This window comes from Microtus pennsylvanicus, chromosome 7 (genome assembly GCF_037038515.1).
Source record: "Microtus pennsylvanicus isolate mMicPen1 chromosome 7, mMicPen1.hap1, whole genome shotgun sequence".
Classification (NCBI taxonomy): domain Eukaryota; kingdom Metazoa; phylum Chordata; class Mammalia; order Rodentia; family Cricetidae; genus Microtus; species Microtus pennsylvanicus.
The window spans coordinates 59,058,110-59,082,168 of NC_134585.1; the positions used below are offsets into that span (position 1 = coordinate 59,058,110).

Sequence of the window (24,059 nt, forward strand, 5' to 3'; positions counted from 1 at the left end):
AAATTTCAAGGGTGGACTGGGGGTGGGTGGGGATGGGAACAGGAAGAATTAGATGTTAGGGTGGAAGCAGAGAGTCCTAAGAGAGGTGACTAGAACTGGAAGTCGATGTAGAAACCTAGTGCAATAAAAACTTCAAGGAATCTAAGAAACTGAACTCTAATCCCCTAGTAATGGGGGATATGCTGAGCCCCAATTGGCAATCTTCTATAAGTAGGCAAGGCTCCTATAAGTGAGACTTGGACATCAATCCACCCACAAAACCTTCAATCTAAAGTCTGTACCACCTGAAAGAAGTGCTGGAGTATAGGTGCCCCAGAAATGGTGGGAGTAGCTAACCAAAGATTGGTCCAACTTGAAACCTATGCTATTAGAGGGAGCATATATGTGACACTGACTGGAAGGCTGGCCAGAGTCACAGGATAGAACCAAACCATGTCTGGTTAAAAAAAAAAAAGTCAATGAAATGATTTCTTACGATATTCTGCTATTCTCATAGATTGTTGCCTAGCACAACTGACATCAGAGAAGCATCATTCAGCAAATGATGGGATTAGATTCAGAGATCCACAATCAAACACTAGATGAAGCCAGAGAAACCCTGCAGAACAGGGGGGAGGAAGTACTGTAGGAGCTAGAGGGATAACAGACATCATGAGAACATGACATGTTAAATCAACTAACCAGAACTCATAGGAACTCACAGAGACTCAAAGAGACAAACAGATCACATATAGGTCTGAGCTAGGTCCTCTGCTTATACACATACATTTCTTAATTTCTTAAGAATTAGAAAATTTCAATCTTTGATATGTAGACAGTTTTCATATTTAAATATTGTCAAAATACAATTAGTCTTATATTTAACCACTTTAAGGAAAATGATTTTATTCTGTTCCATAAATTGCTTCAAAATAGATAAAATTAAAAACATAACTAGCTACTTTGATCACAAAACACTGTAAAATAGCCGGGCGATGGTGGTGCACGCCTTTAATCCCAGCACTCGGGAGGCAGACGCAGGTGGATATCTGTGAGTTCGAGACCAGCCTGGTCTACAGAGCTAGTTCCAGGACAGGCTCCAAAGCCAGAGAAACCCTGTCTCGAAAAACCAAAAAAAAAAAAAAAACACTGTTAAATATGTACCATCTTCAGTGCATCTTCAGCTTAAATGTTCATCTCCCAATTGTTTGTATTTCATTTTTTAAAAATAAGGCATGGATTGTCATATTTTTATTATAAAAATGATATAAAATATTTTGACCTCAAGTCCTGGGTGTTTAATGTCTTAGACCAAAAGACTACAATTAATATGAAATTCTAAATCCAGAAAATACTGCCACATAAACAGTATAACAGCCAACTACTGTCTAAGAAGCCATATGTTTTTTCCCATTGTTCAAAAAAAGGAGATGACTTCCCGTCACTTATGTTTCTGATTAGCAAGGTGATTTATGCCACAATCACTAAAAATGCCAGCAAGTGAATGAGAAAATGCATAGTGACTGCACCAGATGTGCACAATAAACAGGAATCCCATTGTAATCTCTGGTACTTAGTTTATATGAAGGTAATGTAGGAAACACTCTTGGATATGGCAAAGTCACTCTTTTTTTACATTTGACTATAAATGATATGAAATAAATTGTGTGTTTTATACTTTATGGCATGCATACATTGATAAATTAGGTCCCGTTTTGTATCCTGACTTATCTACAAGACAAACCTGGCTAAGATCATGGGGATTAATTGCTTCAGAAGTGTGAAATGCCGCTTTTCCATTCTTTTCTGCACACTCAGTGAAGAAACAATGATTAATCACTGTTTAACTATTCTCCTGAGAATCTATAAGATTGCCAAAGCAGGATTCATCCTCATAAATCCAAGAAATACAGGTTTAGATATGTAGCCAACAACCAAAAAAAAAAACCTTGAACCTAAACTCATTTATCAGATTAAAATAATACCAAGGTTTTAAAATTTACTAGTATGTAATTTCTTTTAATCAGTTACTTCAATGAGAAGTTACCATGATTTAAGTAAAATTTGTGCACTGTAGAACAGTAGTAACAAAGCATACTTTTGAAACTGGTAAGATCTCAGTGGACTCATGTGAAATAATGTAGGACTGGTCTTAAGCAGATAACATCCCTTAACTATGTAATTCCTATGCACTATTTATAAAAATTAAAATATTTACACACAAAACTAACATAAAATGGCATTTTGAGAAACTGTATTCTGTACAGCTTGAGCTAAATAGCATCTAAGCAAAACTATTTAGTACTATTTATATGCACACATGCATTATACAAATGTTATGATTACATATTTATATGTATATATACATATGTGTGTGATAATGGGGACTAAATCCAGAGACAGGCAAAGTAAATGGTCTTCCACTGATTTACACCTCATGTCTGACGTAAGTGTATTTCTTTCTGATCATGTGAAACTTTCAACCTTTCAGTTACATACTATGAAGGGTCCAAAACATGAAATATTTTGAATAGTAAGTTTTAATGTATTAAAATAGTTTAATGTTCAAAGATGTTTAGTCAATGCTAACATCAAAATAATCTAACCCTTACCATAGGAAATTATCTTACCTATCAACAATGACATTTATACATACATTTTGATAATTGAAATTTTAATATTTCAAATATTAGTGTAATGGATAGTAGTAGTATGCCAATCATTACAAATGAGAGATTATGAAAATATTAATTTTAATGAATCAATTCTTCACTTGGCCACAAAGGATTCTAAAGTGAGAAAAAAACATATAAATTTTTCAGATTTCAATGTAAAACAGAAATACCTAATGGACCTATTTAACTTAAATACATGTGAAAAATAAACACTTATAATCATAAAGAGTTGGTTTTCTGTGTCTGATCTCCTACAGATCATCAGGCCTCCTGCTGCCTCTTCACAAGACTGCTAAAATGGCAAGCCTAAAGTGAGACTGGAATCCACATAGCTGTTCACTAAGTCCTTGTCATGACCATGCCAAAGTGAGAGGAGGAGAAAGTGGAACAAATTCTGTTATTTCCTCCACCTCACTTCCAAAAAAGATTGTTTCCCTACTATCACAACAGTGATGGCTCTTTCAAGTACACAAACAACAAAAACTTTTAAAATTTTACATAAATTTGGAAGAAAATAGTTTTTCTTACATTATCTAGTTAAAGTAAAAATGGACGTATTAAAGAAGTAAATCTTCAAGTATGCAAGCAGTTACCATAAATGGTTAGTAAACATCTGTGAATCAAGTGAATAAATTTACTCACATTGATTTTTATCCTCAACATTGGCATTTTAAAGTCTACAAATACGCAGATTATCAGTTATTTTACATTCTCAAACATCTTTTCTGCTACTGAATTTCAGGTGGGATGGTAGAGTCCTCCTTCTGTGTAACTCAGAATACATTACTAGCATAAAGTTCTATATGGATAATAACAGGGTAAATAGATCCAGGTTAAAGTAGGAATACAGCTCAGAGGGGAATGGGAGGGTAACAAAGAAAAGAGTTGGTATATTTTTCATTGAAGATTTTTTTCTTCTCCCAAATAATTTTGTGCTTTTAAGGAAAACTGTAAATCTGTAAATTGTTTATTTTTAAATTAGTAGCCTAAACACAAAAATCTGACCCCAGATGACCATGATATAATGTAAGTACATCCCAAAAGAAAACCAGAATTTTCTTTCCTACTTAAAGAATGGAAAAATCTAGAACAGCAGGACAGCCTCTAAAGTAAATTAAGACATGACATCATGTCCATATACCGTATTCCAAGTTATCGTTACATAACAAGTACTCCCAACAACAGAGTACTAAGAAGCTCTTGGTGCAGTGTTTCTCCTACTATTATAGACTCTGAGTCTATGGAAAACTCTTAGCCAAGAAAAAGAAAAAAGCTTTCTTTTATAAATTGCTTTTGGTTATATTATTTTACCACTGCAACAACAAATAATCCAAGTATATTCCAAAGTACACTCCAAGTCCTTAGTAAAAAATTATCTGGGTCCTTGTTTCAGTTTACATTATACTTGTATGAACTGCTAGTAACTGAAAATCTATATCTTACTATGAGTTATTATCAAGGGATGGGAGTAATGAACTTCAATTCTTTTTCTTTTTGCAGAGGTCCGGGGAATCTACCCTTGGGCCACACAGTAAGCACTATATATGCCGTTGAGCTATACATTCAGATCCCAAGATATTTTCAACTCTCAATTTATTCTAACATATGCCTTAACAAATCTACTGAATGCCCAAAGGTGAAAACACTATAAAAGGCCCATGAATATTAAAGCATAACCCAGAAAATGCTTCTAAAGCCTTGCTATACACATCCTCTTGGCAAACTGTCATGTGCATTTAAGCTTGTTGGAAGTAGACTCTGGAATGAACAGGGACCCTTTTGTCACAGACTCTGCACATATATAGTGTCATCCAAAACTCCCTAACTCTGAAAAAGAAAACATCGCTGTATCCTCGAGAACAGCTAAAGGACAAACCATTGCCAGCACAAGTTACTATTGTTTACTCTGTGGTCTGAAGAGGCCTGCATCAGGAGTAAGAAGCCAGAAGGTCATCTTTGAGGCAAACTCTCCACTCTTAGGATAACCACAGCAGCATGACTCAGCTAAATGAGAGATTCATCAAATCAATAAATAAATAGATAGATAGATAAATAAATAAATGAACAAGTGAATGAATGAATGAATGAATGAATGAATGAATGAATGAATGAATGAAAGGGGAAAAAAAGAATCTGGTGATAAAATACAGGAAGTAGAAGGACTCCATAACCTAATTTTTGCAGAAGCATACAAATACATTCAGAAGTTTTATGCAACACAATATTATATTGAGAATATTAAGAATATTCAATTTCTAAATGTTGAGTGAATTTGTGCTCATTTTCTAGAACTTTCACTGTACTACAGAAGTGTTTGAAGACAACTTCAGCTTACACCTTTCATTTTCTTTCTTTCTTTTTTCTTTCTTTCTTTCTTTCTGTCTTATCTATCTATCTATCTATCTATCTATCTATCTATCTATCTATCTATCTATCTATCTATCTATCTTCATTTTGTTTGAGACAGGGTTTCTCTATGTAACAGACCTTTATGTCCTGGAACTCACTCTGTGGACCAGGCTGGCCTCAAACTCAGAGATCCACCTACCTCTGCCCACCAAATGCTGAGATTAAAGGTGTGTACCATCATCACATCACCTGACTTTTTGTTTTTTTAAAAAAAGTATTTCTTATTATTTTTTATAAGTTATAAGAAATTAGTAAAAAATGTGAATATTTTGCCCTTGCGTATGTCTGTGCACCATGTCTATGCCTAGTACACATGAAGGCCAGAAGAGGGATCAGATCCCCCTGTAACTGGAGTTACAGAGGTTTTAAGCTACAGATATGGATGCTGGGAATTGAACCTGGGTCCTCTGGAAGAGCCACTGGAAGAGCAGCTGGTGTACTTAACCACTGAACCATCTCTCCAGCACACTAAGCTTATTTCAACGATTTTATTGACCAACAGGAATTGAAGAGGAATCGAAAAATTGAGAGGCTAGCTGATTTCTCCCTCAAGTAAGCTATCGGGAAATGACTACATAGAAAAATGAATATAACAGTTTCAAATGTTGCTACTCTAGTAGAAATGCTAAATCAAACAAAAATGGCAAGACACACTAAAATAACTGATGCTGGTATTCCAGGTTCTTAGAACAAAAGCATGGCACTGCTCATGACCTATTTAACTCCCAGGAGAGACATGTTCAATGGGTGCGTATAATTCACTGTAACCCAGAAAAGGAGTTGAGAACCAAAAAGCTCTTGCTTATGAAAACAAATCACTGGTACCACTTCATTTAATTTTTCACTAAAATGATATAAAGATTATAATGACAGAAAACTGTTGAAATCCTAATGCACAGTAAAATATTACCACATTTTAAAAGCATATAACTTATTGAAAGGTAATTCAACATCAGAAAAACAAAATTCCATCCGAAATGTATTTCCCAGCACTACTAAAAGGTGAAATTTAGAATATGGATATATCAAAATAATTTAATAATATTTATAAGTTAAAATTAATTTCCATGTCCTTTTCCTATAGAAAAAAATGTATTTTCTTTAATAAAAGACTTCAAACACATACTCAGCACAGATCTTTCTACATAAACCCCCAAACAATTACATTAAAGTTCCTGAGGATAACCAACTTAACTAAAGAACATCTCAATAATAAATCTGTAAGACAGACAGTGTTTGAGGGTTTTTTTAGAATTCAATTACATTTCTTCCTTCCCTTTCCTCTCTCCAAACAACCCAATATACCCCACTACACTCTCCTTTAAAATGTATGGCCCCTATTTGTCACTAATTGGTACTTATGCATTACTCCTTAATATTAAATAACCTGCTACATTTCTGGTGACTCATCAAATGTTTCAAATAAAGTGAGGTGATGAAATATAAAGTGTAAATCGACAACATAGGTATAAAAATTGTAACAAATATGGCTTAAAATTACTATGGTTCAATAGAATTTATTGTATCAAACAGCATAGGTGATCACTAAATTAAGTAACAAAGTCATACCCTTTGGAAAAAAATATTTTCAGAAGCCATTTTAAGTAGAGTTAGATTCATTATATTGAAATTATTTTATGGTTTATGTATTTTTCTTGTGACTTACTACATTCTGATGTGATATTTCCTCAATTTACCTTTGAATCATATTTGAAAAGCTATAAACAGTACTTTACTAGAGTGTATATATGGAGAATATCTAAGTATTGCCAGCAGTTTCTTAGACAATAAAACATACACATCATATTTTTCTATAATTAAACTAAAAATTGCTAACCACTAAAGCAAATGTCTCTTTTTCATCTTGGTCATGTGAAAATACAGACCACTTTATTCTATAGATGGCTTTTAAAAGTGAAAACATTTATCTCTTGACTAAAAAATATACATACTTGAGGACTACATACATAAATACTTAATATATAGTCAAACTACAATGATGTCACTATTTGAAGAATGACAGCTATTTCTTTAAGAAACATCACTGTAACCAAATTTTTAAAAAGTAACACAGTATCCCAATAATTGTAATTTATTATATATCTAATAATAAACTTTAGATGTATTTAAATTTCAAACCAATTTTCAGATATTTTTACTTTGCAAGGATTATTAATTAACTGTGCTATGACAGAATATATTTATTAAAAGAAGAAAGTAATATACCATGAGCAAAAACAAGAAAGAAAAGAATGGGACACAACATACAAATTAGTAAAGACGGAAGACCAGCCCTAGAGTAAGGCTGCACACAACTGGCTTCTTCAATAGCCCACACAGAATTCTTTACTACCACTTCAAAGCAGAAAGTGCCAATTCTTTTTCTGGTAACTTTTAAGGAAATTGCATAAATATTGGGAAATCTAGAGAAATGAAATATATACACATGCAAATATAAAAATATTGTCAGTAAAAAAAGTTACTGTTATCCTGGGATCAAATAATTTATGTAACATCTGGTTTCATATTCTTATAATTTTTCCTAATTAACATGCATATTTAATGCCTAAATGCTCAGTCAGTCTGTCTGTCTGTCTGTCTGTCTGTCTGTCTGTCTCTTTCTCTCTCTCTCTCTCTCTCTCTCTCTCTCTCTCTCTCTCTCTCTCTGCATTTTGTTTTTTAATTTCAAAATTGTGTGTTCCTAAGAAAAAGCCTAAATAGGCAGAGAACCAAAATTTTATTGAAAACAATAATTCTAAAATGTAAACAAAAGAAGTAAGCCAACTTTTTAAAATATTAAGGTCTTAGGAGTTTTCACATATGTGCCAGCAATGCTCACATATTAATTAAGACCTCAATATAGTTAAAAATAAGGAAAGCACATTTCTGATACTACTGAAGGTTCTTGACCTCTTCCAAAATCCAAACTAGCAGAAGAGCAGCTGCAGTCATACTCTCCTCTCCTGGCACAGCTGGGTCTCAGCTCATAGACTAGCCCAGCCTACTCAGTGCCACAGTCAGCATCTAACAATCCCAGGCAAGGTTGGGTTCACAAACTTTATGCATCAACCCAGCAAGGTGAATGCCAACTCCCTGTCAGCGCATTCCATTCACACTTCAATGTCTAATGCAGACCGCACATTCTGTACACTATCACAACCTCATGAGTGACAAAGATCAACGCTTGCACGTGCTGACCTCAGCTCGTTCAACTGCCCAGGCAGACCCAAGGTATATCAGAATAGGAAAACATTTACTATTTCACAATTTGGCAAACCTATTTGGCCTAATATTGTTTAATGTCATGCATTTTACTTCTACTCTTGAATTAGTGACAGTTACCATATTTGCTGAAATGTTCTACTTCTGGTAGAGAACTATATTAAGTACTCCAAAAACACACTGGGTCACTGATCCTCATGAAATCTTAGAATACCTCAGATGAGGACAATGAAACAGAGAGCAATGCAGCTCAATAGTAGAGCACTTGCCCAACAGACGAGGTCCCTGGTACCTCACCACTAGCACCAAAAACCAGTTCTTCTGATGAGAGGCTGAAGTACTGGGAAGTATGCAGATGCTGGTCAAGTCAATAAGGGATACTTTGCAGCACGGGACTATGTCTGCTACAAAGAAAGTTTGCAGTTTCAAATGTGGATCCAAACGCAGTTTCGGGAATCTAGGCTTTAAAATCCACTTCACTTACAATCCTGAACACATAACTGAGTTCTCTGGCAAACATCTTCTTAATTGAGATTCCTCTCTGCTATCATTTTAGGAAAAATTAAGACTGACAGAGAGCATAGGCCTGAGTTACCATGACTACCACATGTTCTTCTATCAGAAAAGCACCAATTAAGAGAGGACTGGGCACTGAATATTCTTAAGATCTCATCTCCTTCAACTATCAAAGGTAATCATGAAGTTTTGGAGAATTGACACAAAAAGAAACAGCTAAGCCAGAAGTGGTGGCACATACCTTTAATCCCAACATGTGGGTTGCACAGAGAGGTAGATCTTTTTGAGTTCAAGGTCGGTTTGGTACTCTACATAGTGACTTCCAGAACGGCAGAGCTACATAGTGATACCCTGTCTTGAAAATTAAAAACAGCAGCCAACAACAAAAACATTAAAAATCAAAAAAAAATAGCTAATTTATTTACCTTCCTTCTTCAGATTCTTTTGTAAAATACATCTGTTGAAAGAGACCAAGAGAAAAAGTGTGCATCTCTGTATGTGTGTGAGTGTGTATACATGAGTGTAGTTATGAGCTGCCCAACACAAATACTGAGAACTAAACTTGATCCTGTGCAAGAAAAGGATGAGCTCTTCATCACTGAGCCATTTCTTCAACACAATACTCCTTCCTTAATAGAATTCTTCTAATAACCTTAAAGCCCAACACAAAATCACAACCTTACTTAAAACACAGTTTTACTGGCAATGTTTAATTAATAGATGTGGTTCTCAAGCAGAAACAATGTAGATAACTTTATAGATAACAAAGACATATAGCAACATTGGAGCACCGGACTGAGCTCCCAAGGTCCAAATGAGGAGCAGAAGGAGGGAGAACATGAGCAAGGAAATCAGAACCGTGAGGGGTGCGCCCACCCACTGAGACGGTGAGGCTGATCTAATGGGAGTTCACCAAGGCCAGCTGGACTGGGACTGATGGAGCATGTGATCAATCCAGACTCTATGTACGTGTTGGACAAGGAGGGCTGACTGAGAAACCAAAAACAATGGCACTGGGTTTTTGATCCTACTGCATGTACTGGCTTTGTGGGAGCCTAGTCTGTTTGGATGCTCACCTTCCTAGACCTGGATTGGGGGGAGGACCTTGGACTTCCCACAGGGCAGGGATCCCTGACTGCTCTTTGGACTGGAGGGGGAGGGGGTGGGGGAGGGGGTGGAAATTTTGAAGTAAAAAAAAAAGAATTAGTCATACCTCCTAGAGTTTTTCAAACTGTATAGTCTGAGCAGAAGTCAAGTATAACTAATATGCTAAGTTACATGAAAATAGAAATATTAATTTACCAAGAACAGTTAAAAATTACACTTTTGTTCAGAGCTTTCAGATTTTAGAACTTAGAGCATCATTTCAATCCTTTTACAAAAATCAAGTTACACTCTAGAGTTTGTAGATATGAAACACATATTTAAAATTTTAAAAAAATAGTCTTCTAGCAACAAAAAAAATTAGATCCTGTGGCAAGCAAAAACCACCATATGGGGACTTGGTTTTATCACCCTCAGTGATTAAGGATTGTGAAGGAAAGGCTGGAGTAACACCTCAGAAAGTAAAGTGCAGCACACAAGTGGAGCTAAGATCCCCAGCACCATGTAAAGTGCTGGACACAGAAAAAAGGCTATAACCCCAGCACTATGGGCAAGAGAGATAAGAACAAGATCCCTGGGCTTGCTAGATAGCTAGTTCAATCAAATTCAGAGAACTCAAGTTTCAATAACACATACACACACCAAAAAAAGTAGATGGACAGAGAGATGGCTCAGGGGGTAATGACTTAACACTCTGTCTGGAAAAATTGAAAAACAAAGAGTTGAGTTATATGATATTTGGTGATATACTAACATGGAATTGGGGAGTCTCACTGGGCTTCAACCCTAGACAAAGAAGCAACTAAGGAATGTTGAGAGTCAGAAAAACTGTCTTCCCCAGGGAAAAGTCCCTAAAGTGGTTAATCCAATACTAAGTGGTCAGTCCTGGATTCATACACATTCAAGTAAGTATATATAGACTGAACAAATTATATTCATATATAATATGTAAGAGTTTATATTTGTGCACACATACAACTGTGTATATACATGCATCTGTGCATGTTTTTGTATGCATGTGTGTTTGTGTATGTTGTGTAACAGCAATTAAAGAGATCATGAATTTGATACCTCAATGAGGTATGAAAAAGGAAGAAATAATATTATATTTTATTCTAAAAACATATATGTAATATATGACAACAAAACCAGAAGATACCTAAAATATGCCAATTTTAGCACTTATAGGGAAAAGAAACTAGTGAAAAGAAAAAAGGGAAAACTTAAAATAATAAAAAGTAAAACACTAAGAGCTTGAGAGATTGTTTAGAGGTTGAGAACACTGGCAGCTCTTACAGAATACTTGGTTTTTGTTCACAGAATCCACATGGCCATTCACACTGCCCATAATCCAGTTCCAAGAGATCACACTCATGGTCTCACAAGCTCCATGCACACACCAAGCAAAGCGCTTGCACATAACTAAGCAGGGCTTGAGGATACAAGCCAGTAATCAAGTCACTTGGGAGAAAGAGGCAGAATGGCCATAAGTAAGGATCGAGAGGCTAGCCTGGGTTGCAAGGAGTCTAGCCATAAGAAAATCAACAAAACAGTAAAAATAGAGAGTTGACAGCAGCCTAAGCAAGCGACCAAAATTAGCCTCCACAATAAACTTTCCAATGTCACATACACTTCTAAGACAGAGTTGAATTCTCATTAAAAGATAAAATACTATATATATTTTTTAAAGTAGTATTGGGTCATTTGAGAAAAGAAAATAAAAGACAGAGTAGATACAACTATTGAACTAATTTTTCATTTATTGAAACTGGCAGAATCTAAAAATCCTGAAAGACTTCCCTTTTGTTGAAAATATGCACTGACCTGTTTGAGGACATGAAAGTTCACTATGTGTGCACACATTGTTTAAATGTTTCAGGGGAGAAAACCAACCAAATACAATAAAATTATAAAGGGGAATTCAGCTTTGTTTCTTAAGGTCAAATAAATTTGGAAGACTTTGAGTTAAGTTACCAAACCCTGTTGGTTATTTGACCGAGAAATGACCCTATAGGCTCCTACAGTGTATGTGAACACACTTGTTCCTGAGGAACACACTTGTTTCCTTTAGGAAAAATACACAACTAGGAGTGGCAGGGTCTTGGTATAGGGAGTATTCACTATGGGTAGGTTTTTAGTTTATAAAATGTCAGATCGGTTTCTGTTCAGTTTGTGTTCTCCCTTCCCCACACCTCCATTTACCCTTTTGTCCTCTCTGCTTCCTCTGTGAGGATAAAATGTGATTAGCCATCTTTCCTCTTCCATGACATGTCTGCCTGTAGTTATGTCTTCCCAACCAGGATGTGGACTAGAAACCATTCATTTCTAAGTTGTTGCAGTATTGGGGGACAAGGGGCATTGGTATTTTATCACAGAAACAAAAAACAAATACACTATGTCTCCAAAAGTCTTAATATGTCAACATACCCTTACATCACCAAACAACATAAAGAGTGCTTTCCAGGCTATTTTGGCCACACTATAATTTCCAGAGTATATCCTGGGGAAAACAAGTAGTCAAATACATTTTGAAAATGCTTATTATACTATGTCAGGAAGGAAGTAATTCTGAGTATCTGGAAAGCAGCAAAGATAGTGCCCTGCCCAAAATAAAACACTAACAGGACAGTAAAAGCTTTCGACATACACTACAGAGCTGTGGATGTTTCTGGCTATAACTGGCTACAGACTGGCACAAGACACCAGATTGAATATACTTGTCTACTTCTGAGCCCTACTAAAATTCTCATGAATATTTACTGTTTCCTTTAAAACTGGAATTGATCAAATTCGGAATCAGTACACAATAAAAACATGCAGCCACATATACTCATACAAATGAAAGGTTGGACAAGATGCTTTATAACAGTGTATCTTGGATTTTAATGTCCACATGAACTGTAACTAAATTTTAATAAAACAAGCTACTTTAGAAGGTATGATGTTGGACCCAAGATTCTGCATTTTCTAGGAAACTCCAAAGTACACCAAGGCTCTTGACCTATAAATCAGACATTAAAAGTAAAAATATAGCACAAAAACATGCCTATAACTGATACTATAACTACACAAGAAATAACAATAATACATATATCATTATTATCTGAAAACTATTCTTTTCAGACAGTCATGAAAGCACACTTAAAGAAAAACAGCATGTACGCTGAATCTTCATTCTGTTTTTGGTTTTGGAATTCCCACAATGAAAAACCAAAAATCCACATTCACTTTCACAGAACATAGTTCTCTTATCTCACCAACTACAAGACTGCAATTGTAAAACTATCCCCACCCCAAAGCAACAGGTATAAACCAAAATCCTTATCAATGATGCACTGAAAGCAGTTCATTTTAATAAACTCCCCCAAAACATAAAATTGATAGAACCAACTGCTGTGTTGTGCATGCACAACAACTGATCAAAATCATTCAAGATTTTTAGTCTTAACTGATTTTCCTTAAGGTTTTGAACAACTTCTCCTATTCTCTATCAATGCAATCACTGAAATAAGGTCAGTCCTTTAAAAATAAAATATTTTAAACTAAAAAAATAAGTAGAAATATAATACATTAGATCATGCACAACTTAATGCACACAATACACTAATAACTACTGTTATAAAATATATTTTGTGTCACCAAAAGAAGTTTAAACTAATTATTTATTTATACTGTGGGGCTGCGTATCAAAATACAGCACTGCATTATATGACATGTGACATAATACCTTCATTTCTTAACAAAGAAAACTTGGTGGAAAGAGCAAATTATCCTTATAACTGGATTTCATTATATTGAACCTTTTGTCATTTTAGTTCACTAAAAACGAAGAAATTCCTTTGCAGATTACATGATGTCAAAAGTTGAATTTTTATAATAAAGTAATTTTATAGAATTTCTACCACAGTGAAGGACAAACATCGGGCAACTGTTTAGTTTCCTTTCCTTTATGTTGTGTCTTTGATCACTAACAATGCTGCGTGAACAGCCAACAGAAGGCTGACATTTCATAAAATATGCAGTGATAAAAACTAATACTGTAGCAGCTGGGAGCAATATATAAAATGCAGAAATACACCTAATAACTCCGATCTTAAATTACAAGCTACTTACTTTTAAAAGTTAAGTGGGGGAAAGAATACCTACGGTTAAAGAAAAAAAAGAGAGAAAAAAAGCAAAATCAAAGTTTTTAAAAAAAATTTAATACAACATTGTACTCTTCTTCCTAAGAACTTAAACGCTAGAGGCCTTGTTGGAACAGGTTACCTAAACTATGTATACTTTAACAACTGAAGAGCATACTAAAAAACTACCAATGAAAGATATCATACAAAATGCAGAGGAAATTTTCTTCACGGGCATTTATAATTCTCAAAACTGTTTTATCATGATGCAATATATCATTTTTACAAGATGTCAAGACCATAGCTATAAAGGCAGTATCAAAATAAGACGCCCCAAGACCAAGTTTTCAGCACAAAGATGTATGTATCTGGTCCACAGGGACAAAGAGCAGGGAATAAGAGCAAAAGACAGGAGCTAGAGACAAGGGAGAAGAGAAGGGGGACAAGGAAAGACGGCAGGGATATTTGTCCCAGAGGGACAAAGGACAGCCTCTGGATAGGAAGGAGACAGAAGTAGTCCATAGGCAAAGGGTGGTTTAAAATGGTAAAGAGGGAAAACCCCTTGTTAGGATGAGGTGTTTAATTTTAATTGGACATGTTAAGTACAGTAACCAAAGGAGATATTTGATTACTGGACTTCAATACTCTGGTAGCTGGACCTGGGTGGTCAGCCTCAGGAGGAGGAAGTGGACAAATAAAGGAATGGACCTTGGTGACTAACTTTAAGAATATAATCAATCTCATGCTGGAGATGGCTCAGTGATTAAGAGCACTGCTTGCTCATCCAGAGGAAAAGAGTTCAATTCCCAGCACCCATATGGCAGCTCACAATTGTCAGTAATCAAGCTCCAAGTAACTGAAACCCTCACACATGCAGACAAAACATCAATGCACATTTAAAAATGAGATAATAATCAATTAAAAAACTAAGAGAAAAAAATGTAATCTAATAGAATTTTTGCAAGGAAGAAAGAAGAGTGGAGAGCAAGGCCTACCAGACCATGTTTGCCATGTTTGGGCCAGCTAAAGCCATTTCAATGTCAAATTTGATTTCTAAACTATAATAATCTAAATGAATATATTCTTTATCCTGTATTCATATACTTAACATTTTCAGGGCACCACGACAAGCCAAACATGCTAAAATGTATTTAAACAATTTTAGCTTTAACAATAATCATATTTTTTAATCACGAAAGTGTTAAGTTACATTATAAGAACAATCTGGGACTAATCACGTGTAATCTACATAGCATTTTTCTAAATTCATAAATATTTTTATCTTATAATTTATTGTTTTAATTTTGTATACATTTTTCCCCACTTCCCTTCTTTACTCCCCTCTCTGCTTTCACCCTTCCCATTCAGCCCCCATGGTTACAATTTCCTCAGGAGATAGTGTCTTTTTCTCCTTCCTAGGCTGATCCATGTATTTCTCTCTCTCTTAGGGGACTTTTTGTTATCTAGGTTCTCTGGAGTTGAGGACTGTACTCTGATTATTCTTTCCTTTATGTCTAAAAGTCACTTATTGCTGAGTACATATTATACTTATATTTCTGGGTCAAGGTTACCTTACTCAGTATGGTTTTTTCTAGTTCAGCCCATTTGCCTGCAAATTTTAAGGTGTCATTATTTTTTAACCACTGAGTAGCATTCTTCTACAGTAGACAGCGAGGTATGCCAGCACTAAAAATAACTAAGTTAGGTACACAGATATAAAACTGAACTATCTCAAGGAGTCTGGATCATGATCACCAGCTAACACCAACGCCATCTATCAGCTTATACATGATTCCACTGACCTAACATGCCCAAAATAAAATTCCGACGTGCACTTTAATAAAAGATACTCTTTAAGTCATGTTTCAGTTCTAGTAAATAACTGCCTTAAAAGAATAAAACCCTGCAAGCAAGGTGAAAGCAGTCATTAGGCAACTTTATTTTATGACAGTTAAAAAAATTATTACAACTATTTTTTATATATTAACCTCTTATACCAAGCACATCAAGATGATACAGGAATATTTGAGTTATATATTTTTTAACATTATACTTCTTTTTAATTTATTTATTTTTTAATTTATTTTTTTTATTGAGAAAAGGAAAAAAAGTTTCCCTCTCCTCCCAGCCTCCCATTTCCCTCCCCATTCTCCCATCATTCTCCCCCTCCCTCCACTCCTCTCCCCCTCCCTCTCCAGTCCAAAGAGCAGTCAGGGTTCCCTGCCCTGTGGAAAGTCCAAGGTCCTCCCCCCTCCGACAATGTCTAGGAAGGTGAACATCCAAACTGGCTAGGCTCCCACGAAGCCAGAATATGAAGTAGGATCAAAACCCCGTGCCATTGTCCTTGGCTTCTCATCAACCCTCATTGTTCGCCATGTTCAGAGAGTCCGGTTTTATCCCATGCTTTTTCAGTCATAGTCCAGCTGGCCTTGGTGAGCTCCCAATAGATCAGCCCCACTGTCTCAGTGGGTGGGTGCACCCCTCGTGGTCCCGACTTCCTTGATCATCTTCTCCCTCCTTCCGTTCCTCATTGGGACCTTGGGAGCTCAGTCCAGTGCTCCAGTGTGAGTCTCTGTCTCTATCTCCATCCATCACCAAATGAAGGTTCTATGGTGATATGCAAGATATTCGTCAGTATTGCTATAGGATAGGGTCGTTTCAGGTTCCCTATCCTCATCTGCCCAAGGAAATAACTGGGGACATCGCCTTGGGCTCCTGGTAGCCACTCTAGGTTCAAGTCTCTTGCCAGCCATAGGGTGGCTCCCTTAACTAAGAATTGTGCTTCCGTGCTCCCCTATCCAGCCTTCCTTTATCCCAATCATCTTGTTTTCCCAAGTTCCCCCCATCCTCCCCTTCTCACTTTTCACTCCCCATCTCCACTTACCCCCATCCCAACCGCCCCCCAAGATCCCACTTCTCTCCCCGGCAATTTTGTCTATTTCCCATAGGCAAGAGGATAACTATATGTTTTTCCTTGGGTTCACCTTCTTATTTAGCTTCTCTAGGATCACAAATGTCCTTTATTTATGGCTAGAAACCAATTATGAGTGAGTACATCCCATGTTCATCTTTTTGGGTCTGGGTTACCTCACTCAGGATAGTGTTTTCTACTTCCATTCATTTGAATGCAAAATTCGAGAAGTCATTGTTTTTTACCACAGCCTAGTACTCTAATGTGTATATATTCCTCACTTTCTTCATCCATTCTTCCATTGAAGGACATGTAGGTTGTTTCCAGGTTCTGGCTATTACAAATAATACTGCTATGAACATAGTTGAACAAATGCTTTTGTCATATGATAGGGCATCTCTTAGGTATATTCCCAAGAATGGTAAAGCAGGGTCCAGGGGTAGGTTGATCCCGAATTTCCTGAGAAACCGAAACACTGATTTCCAAAGTGGTTGCACAAGTTTGAATTCCCACCAGCAATGGATGAGGGTACCCCTTCCTCCACAGCCTCTCCAGCAATGGCTATCATTGGTGTTTTTGATTTTAGCCATTCTGACAGGTGTAAGATGATATCTCAAAGTTGTTTTGATTTGCATTTCCCTGATTGCTAAGGAGGTTGAACATGACCTTAAGTGTCTTTTGGCCATTTGAACTTCTGCTGTTGAGAATTCTCTGTTCAGTTCAGTGCCCCATTTTTTAATTGGGTTGATTAGCCATTTACGGTCTAGTTTCTTGAGTTCTTTATATATTTTGGAGATGAGACCTTTGTCAGTTGCAGGGTTGGTGAAGATCTTCTCCCAGTAAGTGGGTTGCCTTTTTGTCTTAGTGACGGTGTCCTATGCTTTACAGAAGCTTCTCAGTTTTAGTAGGTCCCATTTATTCAATGTTGCCCTTAATGTCTGTGCTGCTGGGGTTATACCTAGGAAGCAATCTCCTGTGTTGTAGGGTACTTCCCACTTTCTCTTCTATCAGGTTCAGTGTGTTCTGACTGATATTGAGGTCTTTAATCCATTTGGATTTGAGTTTTGTGCATGGTGATAGATATGGGTCTATTTTCATTCTTCTACAGGTTGACATCCAGTTGTGCCAGCGCCATTTGTTGAAGATGCTTTCTTTTTTCCATTGTATACTTTTAGCTCCTTTATGGAAAATCAAGTGTTCATAGGTTTGTGGGTTATAATCTGGGTCTTCTATACGATTCCATTGGTCGACAGAGTTCTCTGTTTTTATGCCAGTACCACACTGTTATCATTACTGTAGCTCTGTAATAGAGTTTGAAGTCAGGGATGGTAATGCCTCCAGAAGATCCTTTATTGTATAGGATTGTTTTGGCTATCCTGGGTTTTTTGTTTTTCCATATAAAATTGATTATTGTCCTCTCAAGGTCTGTGAAGAATTTTGATGGGACCTTGATGGGGATTGCATTGAATCTATAGATTGCCTTTGGTAGAATTGCCATTTTTACTATGTTGATCCTACCAATCCAAGAGCAGGGGAGGTCCTTCCATTTTCTGGTATCCTCTTCAATTTCTTTCTTCAATGCCTTAAAGTTGTTGTCAAATAGATCTTTCACTTCCTTGGTTAGATTTAAACCAAGATATTTTATGCTGTTTGTGGCTATCGTGAAAGGTGAAGCTTCTCTGATTTCCCTCTCTGCTTCCATATCCTTTGTGTATAAGAGGGACACTGATTTTTTGGAGTTGATCTTGTATCCTGCCACATTACTAAAGGTGTTTATCAGCTTTAGGAGTTCTTTGGTGTAGTTTTGGGAGTAGCTTATGTACACTATCATATCATCTGCAAATAACGAAAGTTTAACTTCTTCCTTTCCAATTCGAATCCCCTTGATCCCCTTATGTTGTCTTATTGCTATTGCTAGAACTTCAAGCACTATATTGAAGAGGTATGGCGAGAGTGGACAGCCTTGTCGTGTTCCTGAGTTTAGTGGGATGGCTTTGAGTTTCTCTCCATTTAATTTGATGTTAACTGTCGGCTTGCTGTATATAGCTTTTATTATATTTAGGTATGACCCTTGTATCCCTAATCTCTCCAATACTTTTATCATAAAGGGATGTTGAATTTTGTCAAATGTTTTTTCAACATCTAATGAAATGATCATATGGTTTTTTTTCTTTCAGTTTATTTATATGATGGATTACATTGATAGATTTTCGTATTTTGAACCAGCCCTGCATCTCTGAAATGAAGCCTACTTCATCATAATAGGTAATTTTCCTAATGTGTACTTAGATACGGTTTGCCAGTATTTTGTTGAGGATTTTTGCATCGATATTCATGAGTGAGATAGGCCTGTAATTCTCTTTCTTGATTGAGTCTTTGTGCGGTTTTGGTATCAGAGTGACTGTAGCTTCATAAAAGGAATTTGGCAATGATTCTTCTGTTTCTATATTGTGAAATACATTAAGGAGTATAGGTATTAGGTCTTCTTGGAAGTTCTGGTAGAATTCTGCATTGAAACCATCTGGTCCAGGGCTTTTTTTGGTAGGGAGGTTTTTGATAACAGCTTCTAATTCTTCGCGACTAACAGGTCTATTTAGGTTGTTCACCTGGTCCTGGTTTAACTTTGGTATATGGTATTTAACTAAAAAAGTGTCCATTTCTTTTACATTTTCCAGTTTTGTGGCATACAGGCTTTTGTAGTAAGATCCAACGATTCTCTGTATTTCCTCTGTGTCTGTGGTTATGTCCCCCTTTTCATTTCTGATCTTATTAATTTGTGTATTCTCTCTCTGCCGTTTGATTATTTTGGATAGGGGTTTATCAATCTTGTTGATTTTCTCCAGGAACCAGCTTTTTGTTTCATTGATTGTTTGTATTGTTTTCTGTGTTTCTATTTTGTTGATTTCAGCCCTCAGTTTGATTATTTCCAGTCTTCTACTCCTCCTAGGTGAGCCTGCTTCTTTTTTTTCTAGAACTTTCAGGTGGGCTGTTAAGTCTCCAATGTGTGCTTTTTCTGTTTTCTTTAAGTGGGCACTTAGTGCTATGAACTTTCCTCTCAGGACTGCTTTCATAGTGTCCCATAAGTTTGAGTAGGTTGTTTCTTTATTTTCATTGAATTCCAGGAAGAGTTTAATTTCTTTCTTTATTTCTTCCTTGATCCAGGTGTGGTTCAGTAGTTGACTGTTCAGTTTCCATGAGTTTGTAGGCTTTCTGGGGGTAGCATTGTTGTTGAATTCAAACTTTAATCCATGGTGATCTGATAAGACACAGGAGGTTACGAATATTTTTTTGTAACTGTGGAAGTTTGCTTTGTTACCCAGTATGTGGTCAATTTTCGAGAAGGTTCCATGAGCTGCAGAGAAGAAGGTTCTCTCCTATTTGGGTGGAATAATCTATAGATGTCTGTTAAGTCCATTTTCTTCATTACCTCCATTAATTCTCTTATTTCTCTGTTAGGTTTCTGTTTGATTGACCTGTCCATTGGTGAGAGAGGAGTGTTGAAGTCTCCTACTATTAGTGTGTGCCCTTTGATGGCAGCCTTGAGTTTTAGCAATGTTTCTTTTACGTATGTGGGTGCTTTTATATTAGGGGCATAGATATTCAGGATTAAGACTTCATCCTGATGAATTGTTCCTGTTATGAGTATAAAATGTCCCTCTCCATCTCTTCTGATTGATTTAAGTTTGAAGTCAACTTTGTTACAAATTAGTATGGCCACACCTGCTTGTTTCTTAGGTCCATTTGCTTGATAAGCCTTTTCCCATCCCTTTGCTCTGAGTAGGTGCCTGTCTTTGTGGTTGAGGTGTGTTTCTTGTAAACAGCAGAATGTTGGATCCTGTTTTCGTATCCAATCTCGTAGCCTGTGCCTTTTTATAGGTGAGTTGAGCCCATTGACATTAAGTGATATTAATGACCAGTGGTTGTTAACTCCGGTCACTTTTTTAGTAGTAGAGTTTGTGTGTTTCCTTTCTTTGAGTTGTGCTGAAGGGTCTCTAGATGTTTGAATTATTGTGGTTATTGTTGGACTCCTTGGTTTGTGATTTTCCTTCTATTACTTTCTGTAAGGCTAGATTTGTGGCTACGTATTGTTTAAATTTGTTTTTATCCTGGAAAATTTTGTTTTCTCCATTTATAGTGAGTGAAAGCTTGGCTGGGTATAGTAGTCTGGGCTTGTATCCATGGTCTCTTAGTTTCTGCAGAACATCTATCCAGAACCTTCTGGCTTTCATTGTTTCCATAGAGAAATCAGGTGTAAGTCTGATAGGTTTACCTTTATAAGTAACTTGGCCTTTTTCCTTTGCAGCTCTTAATATTCTTACTTTATTCTGTATGTTTTGTGTTTTGATTATTATATGGCGAGGAGATGTTTTTTTTTTTTTTTTGGTCCAGTCTATTCGGTGTTCTGTATGCTTCTTGAACCTTCAAAGAAATATCCTTCTTTAGGTTGGGAAAGTTTTCTTCTATAATTATATTAAATATATTTTCTGGACCGTTGAGCTGTACTTCTTCTCCTTCTTCTATCCCAATTATTCTTAGGTTTGGTCTTTTTATTGTGTCCCATATTTCCTGAATGTTTTGTGATGAGAATTTGTTGGCTTTGCTGTTTTCTTTGATCAGTGTATTTATTTTCTCTATGGTATCTTCAGTGTCTGAAATTCTTTCTTCTATCTCTTGTAATCTGTTGGTAGTACTTGTCTCTGTATTTCCTGTTTGTTTACCCAGATTTTCCATCTCCATCCTTCCCTCGGTTTGTGTTTTCTTCATTACTTCCATTTCATTCATGTCTTGAACTGTTTCCCTTACCTGTTTGATTGCTTTTTCTTGTTTCTCTTGGTTTTCTTGGGTATCTTTGGGCGATTTATTCATTTCCTCTACCTTTTTGTTTGTGATCTCTAATTGTTTATGGCAGTTTTTCACCTCCTTTTTAAGGTCTTCTATTATTTTCATATAATTCACTTCTGAGTCGATTTCTTCTAATTCTTCTAGAGTAGGGTGTACAATTCTTCTTATTTCGTGATCCCTGGATTCTGGTGATGTCATGTTGCCTTTCAGGTTGTTGGAGGGATTCTTGCCTTGGCGCCTTCCCATCTCTTCCTTCAAATGGAGCCAGGAGAGGCCTGGTGTCTTGGTCCAGTCTTTGCAGTGACTGACTCTCTGGGTATAACTCTTCAATGTAGAAGCAGGAACTGTCCGGTCCAGATGGAACTCCTCAGCACCGAAACATAGACGCCTGGTAGTCCAATGACCCGTGGACAAAAGGGAGAACTTGGGGGGCAGGGCGGGGATGAGTAGAACACAGGACACCCTGCCGCAAAAGCTGAAGGTGCGCGTGCTCCCTTTCGGGGGGGAGGAGGGGTCCTTGAGGCCTGCCCAGTAGGCCTCTCTGGGTGGGTAGCCTTAGTGTAGGAGCAGAAAACTGTTCCTGAGCAAAGGACCTAGCAGAAAATGCAGGCTTGTGTGTGTGTGTGTGTGGGGGGGTCGTGTGTAAGAAAGACAGCCCTGCAGAAGGAGCTGGGGGAGGGGGGTTTGTGCTCCTTTCCAGGACAATTCGCCCCTGGATAGCACACACTCACCCGTCCAGATGGAACTCCTCAGTACCTAAACAGGGCCGCCTGGTAGCGCGATGATCCCTTGAGTTATATTTTGACAACAGGCTTTTTTCAGTTCTTATGCTTATTTTGAGAGGGCCCTAGCAACTCAACTGTCACTAAAGCCGTTCCAAACTAGTAGCTTTCAGATTCTCATCTCACAAATTAAAAAACAGATAAATAATCATGAGCCTTTTACATGTAGGGCATTGGAAAGAAAGAATGAAGAGCACACATATAGCAGTATAGGTTCCCAGTGTGCGTTAATACTGAGCTGCTTGCCTTGGAGTTAAGAATAGATTAATGACTAGGGAAGCCAAAGGTAGATGTCACACTCTCAAGTGTTCCAAGGAAAGAGTAGTTTTTAGGTGAAAAGCCCGAGACAGACCTCTCTGCTAGTTCCTCGAACTTTGGCCACCGCAAAAAGAGAAACATTTTTTTTTTAAACAATCTCTGGCATCTCTAAACTCCAGAAAGATAACCCAAGGGTATTTCTGACTTTTAGTCAAGAAAGAAAACTTTTCACTTTGGGGCATCTTTTTATTCTTAAATTGCCTTGTCAATGTCTACCTTCCGCTCTCATCATCTGCTTTGCCTGTTTCTAATAAAATGTTTCACTATCTGTAACAACAACTCTAAAAGAAATAAAATAGGATAAAAGATGAACACGTCGCCGGGCGGTGGTGGCGCAAGCCTTTAATCCCAGCACTCGGGAGGCAGAGGCAGGCGGATCTCTGTGAGTTCGAGACCAGCCTAGTCTACAGAGCTAGTTCCAGGACAGGCTCCAAAGCCACAGAGAAACCCTGTCTCAAAAAACCAAAAAATATAAAAAAAAAAAAAAGGTGAACATGTCAAAAAAAATGAGCATGTCTTCTTAAAGTGTCAATTTCCAAAGAATTTCAAAAACTCTAATTTAGGGAGACTATGTTTTCATAGAAGTAAATGTGGAACTAGGCTGTGGTTTAAGATGGCAATGCTAGAGCCTAAATTTCAGCCTAAATAGATCAGAGAACAGAGCTAGGTAATCTGGATGGAATAGCACCTTGTCTTTTAACCTTTTACTTTAAAACACATCTCCATTTAGTTATCCTTGCAAGGGTTTAATCATACATGCAGTCATTGCAGTCATTCCAAAATCCAAGAAAATGTTACTCTTAAAAATTCAAGTTGGGCCTGGAGAGATGGCTCCCTAATGAAGAGCACTGGCTGCTCTTCCAGAGAACCTAACTTCAATTCCCAGCCACCACATGGCAGCTCACAGCCATCTGAAACTATAGTCCCACGGGACCCAACATCTTGTCTGGCCTATGCGGGTACCAGGCACCCACAGAGTACACAGACATATGTGTAAGCAAAACACCCATACACATAAAATATTTTTAATTCAAAGTAATTATCTCTAATTTAATTTCAAAATGATAGGTACTAAAGGAAAACTAGTACCAATCAGTAGCCTATTATGAGATACATCACAATACTTGTAGGAACTCTAAATTTCATGTTATACCAACCCAAGAATATTAATATTATA

At 36.8% G+C, this 24,059-nt stretch overlaps 1 protein-coding gene across 6 annotated transcripts in view; it reads right to left on the reverse strand.

Annotated features, from left to right (window-relative positions):
• Tbc1d5 (TBC1 domain family member 5) overlaps positions 1–24,059 on the reverse strand; it is a 436,877-nt gene that overhangs the window by 331,696 nt on the left and 81,122 nt on the right. Inside the window, exon 1 of one of the 6 annotated variants that reach the window (XM_075980966.1) lies at positions 9,227–9,260. The exons of the other annotated variants lie outside the window; for them this stretch is intronic. The gene's annotated coding sequence lies outside the window, so the exon portion shown is untranslated. Of the gene's footprint in view, positions 1–9,226; positions 9,261–24,059 lie in introns of those variants that run through there. 6 annotated transcript variants of the gene reach the window in all.